The sequence below is a fragment of the Bos indicus x Bos taurus genome, chromosome 25, assembly GCF_003369695.1.
Source record: "Bos indicus x Bos taurus breed Angus x Brahman F1 hybrid chromosome 25, Bos_hybrid_MaternalHap_v2.0, whole genome shotgun sequence".
Taxonomy (NCBI): Eukaryota; Metazoa; Chordata; class Mammalia; order Artiodactyla; family Bovidae; genus Bos; species Bos indicus x Bos taurus.
In genome coordinates, this window is record NC_040100.1 from 38651146 (window position 1) to 38656026 (window position 4881).

Sequence of the window (4881 nt, forward strand, 5' to 3'; positions counted from 1 at the left end):
ATTGAAGGTTTGTGCCAGCTTGAGTTGAGTGAGTCTTGTTGGTAGCATTTTTCCAGCAGCATTTGGAAACTTTCTCATCATTACTATATTTGTTAGGGCACTCTGTGATTAGTGGTCTTTGATGTTGTTTTGGCATTTTTCAGCAAAGTATTTTTTAGTTAAAATTTGTACATTTAGACACAATGCTGTTGCACACTTAATAGACTACAGTATAGTGCAAACAGCTTTTATGTGCCCTGGGAAACCAAAAAATCCATGAGAATCATTTTATTGTAGTATTTGCTTTATTGTGAGATTCCCGCTCCAGAATTCTTGCCTGGAGAATCCCATGGACAGAGGAGTCTGGCAGGCTACAATCCATGGGGCTGCAAAAAGTCGGACATGACTGAGAGACTAACACTTGCTTTATCGTAGTGGTCTTGAACTGAGAAGAATGGCTGTACGTACATTACCCAGTTGATTCCTCACGGCAGTCCTCAAGCAGGTATATTTGCTAGTCCCATTTTACAGATGTGTACACTGAGGTCTTGAGGAGTTCACCAGCTAGTTCAGGTCATACATGTAATGTGTTCATTTCCTGTTGTTGCTGTGACATACTACTGTATACCAACTTAGTGACATATTGCAAGTGTATCATCTTACAGTTCTGGAGGTCAAGGTCTAAAATGACCGAGTAGGACGGCTTTCCTCCTGTAGATCCCCCAGGGGAGAATCCATTCCTCGGCTTTTCTAGAGGCCTCGCACCCCTGTTCCTTGGTTCATACCCCATCCCCATCCTCACACCTCTGGCTCTGCCCTTCCTGCCTCCCTCTCATAAGCATCCCTGTGATTGGTTCATAGGATCATCTCCCCATCAAAATCCTTAGTCACATCTGCAAAGTCCCTTTTGCCACGTAAGGTAACATATTCAGGAGTTCAGATGAGAATGTCTTTGGGCACCATGATTCTTCTGATCACACCCAGCGAGCAGGGAACTCAGAACCCAGACCCAGGGATTCAAACCTCAAACCCCGGAGCCCTTGACCACTGTAACAAAGTCTCCTGTGCTGGGATCCTTGTTTTAAACCCTCCATACCCCGCCCCCAGCCCCGCCCATCCCATTCTGAAATCTCAGATTGGTGTTGCCCAGGAGCGGTAGCTTTGAAATGACTATTCTAGTGCAAAACGGAAGGGATGCAGCCACTGTAGAAACCAGTTTCTGGCAGTTCCTTGAAAAGTTACGCATGGAGTTGTCAGGACCTGACAGTTCCACTCCACTCCATGTCCACACAGGAACTTGTATGCAAATATTCACAGCATCATTTTTCACAGTAGCCCAAAAGTGGAAACACCCCCAAAATATCTGTTAACTGATGAATGAATAAACACAACGTGGTCACTCCACGGGCTTCCCATGGAGTGGGAAGGTGGCTCATTGGGTAAAGAATCCGCCTGCAATGCAGGAAATGCAGGCAGACTCGAGTTTGATCCCTGGGTCAGGAAAATCCCCTGGAGGAGGGCATTGCAACTCACTCCAGTATTATTACCCGGAGAATCCCATGGACAGAGGAGCCTGGCGGGCTGCAGTCCATAGGGTCGCAAAGAGTCGGACACGACTGAAGCGACTGAACATGCAGCCAGGGTCTCTCCATGTAATTTAATATTATTCGGCCCTGCAAAGGAATGAGGCATCAACCAACACACACTACAAAGTGGAGGAACATTGGAAAGACGGGTGAAAGAAGCCAGACAGAAAAGGCCATGATTACGTTTATAGGAAATGTCCAGAGGAAGGGAATCCATAGAGACAGAAAGTACTGTTTGCCAAGGTCTAGGGCAGGGGTTGGGAAGGGGTTGCTTAGTGGTGATGGAATTCCCTTTTGGGGTGGTGAACATGTCATGGAGTTGGATAGGGGTGGTAGCTCTGCAGCATTGTGAATGTGGCAAAGCACAGATCTGTGCATGTTAAAATGGCTAGCGGTTAATTTTATGTTCTGTGGATTTTACCTCAATTGAAAAAAAAAAGCAAGGAGGGGAGGTTAACAACTGGTCCCTGCCCACCCCTCGGCCTGACCAGTTAGGCAGGGGCCACTGTCTTCTCCTCTCCCTGCTGACTCTCAGTCTTCCTGTCTAGACCTCCAGGTGCTTCATTTGTTTATTTTCATTAAAGAAAATCTGAGGTACTCTTGAGTCATCAAAAGACAAAAAATTACCGGTACAACCCCCACCCCCCAGCAAGATCCAAGCAGAGCGATGATGGGGGACAGGCCACAGCAGGACACGTTTCTAACCGGTCAGACCCCGGACTGGGGTCCTGTTCCCAGCCCTAACACCCACCTGTGTGTGACCGGAGGCCCAGCCCCAACCCCTCTCTGCCTCAGTTTCCTCATCTTAAATGGGTGAGTGGAGATCTCCCCCCTCGGGCCTCTGTGAGGGTTGAATGCAGTAATCGATACAAATGTTCCCTTGGCACAATGACCGCAGTAGAAAACGCGCACTAAATGGCCACGTGTCACTCACCCCACCTGTGCGTGCGATCCTCTCCAGTCTTGGTTCTTTGGATACGCTGGGCTCACCTGCCCTCTGCCGTCTGCTCTGATCACTTTGCCCTCAGCTTTTCCCAGTCCCTGTGGGGCTTCCCTGGTGGCCCAGATGGTAAAGAATCTGCCTGCAATGCAATGTTCGATCCCTGAGTGGGGAAGACCCCTTGGAGAAGGGAATGTCTACCCATTCCAGTATTCTTACCTGGAGAATCCCATGGATAGAGGCACCTGGCGGGCTGCAGTCCACGGGGTCGCAGAGAGACAGACACGACTGAACGACTAACATTTTTTCCCCAGTCCACAAGGCCCAGTGCCTTGAATGGTCCCTGTGGGCGTCTTCCCACCAGAATCCCACATCACTCACATGTGACACTGCCACAGAAAGTGTTTTCTGGGCAGAGGCGCTGATTTGCTTATTCCCAGAGGCAGATCCTTCTCCTGTGCCAGGTGGGTCCCCATGTCAGTGGTGCTGTTGGGTCGTCCTCACAGATCATCCTCCTCTGCGTGGAGGAGGAGGCCAGGCTCGCCGAGTCCCTCTAGCTGTGGCGTCCGTCGTAGCTTGAGGGAGTTCTCCAACGGGAGCAGCATCGTGTTCTGGGCAGGCTCTGTCCCAGGCTCCAACAAGCCCCACTCCTGTCCTCCAGGCCCTGAAGGTGACATTTAAGCCTCTGTCTTCAGATGTGTGGATGGTAGGGGAGCAGAAGACAAGGCAGGCAGGCAGGGACAGAGGTTGCTGGGGCTCAGGACAGAGGAGGCGAGTGGGTCAGGCAGAGGGGCTGAGTCTCAGTGAGAAGAATGGGCACGACAAGCCACCACATGCTCCTGGAAATGGTCTGACTGGCATGCATCCACGCCTGACCCTCTGCTGTGGCTGCTGTTGCACCGCGACAGTGGAGTCAAAGAGCAGTTGCAACAGAGATCTTATGATGGGCAGAACTTAAAATCTATACTATCTGGCTTTTTACAGAAAACATTTGCATACATCTGAGACAGAAGATTGCTTGTGGCTTAGAAACTCAGGTGCCAGGAAACAGGCAAGAAAGAACTTAGTGAAGCAGACTTATTATGAGAAGGATCTTATTGGGGAGGCGTTAGGGAGAGGTGAGGACTCTGGCAAACTGGAGAGCATGTAGCCCATCTAAAGAGGGTGGCGAGGGACTTCCCTGGAGGTCCGGTGGTTAGGACTCAGCACTTTCATTGCCAGGACCTGGATTCAATCCCCGGTCATGGAACTAAGATCCTGCAAGCCATGCAGCATGGCCAAAAAACAAATAAGTAAATAAAATAATAAAGAGGGCAGCTTGAGTCAGCTGTGGGCTGGACCCAGAGTTGCCAGGGATTATAAATCTCTTTGCTGTTCAGTCGCTAAGTCATATCCGAATCTTTGTGACCCCATGGACTGCAGCACACCAGGCTTCCCTGTCCTTCATCCCCTGGAGCTTGCTCAAACTCATGTCTATTGAGTTGGTGATGTGTCAGTCTGTCGGTCGGTGAGATATACCAGAAATCTAGACATCGATGTGAACAAGAAAAGAGACTGTAGAGGTGAGCATGTGGACACAGCTCCCAGTTCTGCCACTTCCTCACTGTGTGACCTTGAACCGCTCTCTGGACCCTTATGTAAGCTGGGGCTTCCCAGGTGGCACTACTGGTAAAGAACTGCCTGCCTGCCAACGCAGGAGACAGAAGAGATGAGCGCGTTCAGTCCCTGGTTCGGCAAGACCACCCCCCCCAGCCCCGGAGGAGGACAGGGCAACCCACTCCAGTGTTCTTGCCTGGAGAATCCCATGGACAGAGGAGCGATGGGCTACAGTCCTTAGGGTCACCAAGTCAGACACAACTGAAGCGACTTAACACACTCAGGTCTAGTAACAACACTTACTCCCATGAAGACCATTGACAGGTTAACATCCTAAGGCTCCTAGAACAGTTGTTAACACAGACACAACACAGAGCGTGTTGACAGAATGACACCAGCAATGGACGAGCCAAAGAAAACACACACCCAGGTGTGCTTTCCGCTGTCTTTTCTGGTCACGGGTTTCCTTCCCTGACAGAGTGGTTTAAGGGCATGGAAGCCAGAGGAACCCTGGGCAGTCCCGCTGTGCCTCTTACCAGTGACCTTGAGCAAGGGAGTTGCCCCGGGGCCCTGGCTTCCTGTCTATAGAACCAGGCTGGTGTCATTGTGAGGGTTACAGGGTACTGGCCTGAAAGGGCCTGGAGGCATGACTTACCTGTCCCTGTCCCCGGCCCCCTGCTGCAGCGGAGCCCTGGGTGGGGGGGTGGGGCGGGGTTCAGGGGAAGCAGGTGGAGCTCAGATTCTTCAGTTAACTGTCACCTGTCCCCTCCCCCTCACCAC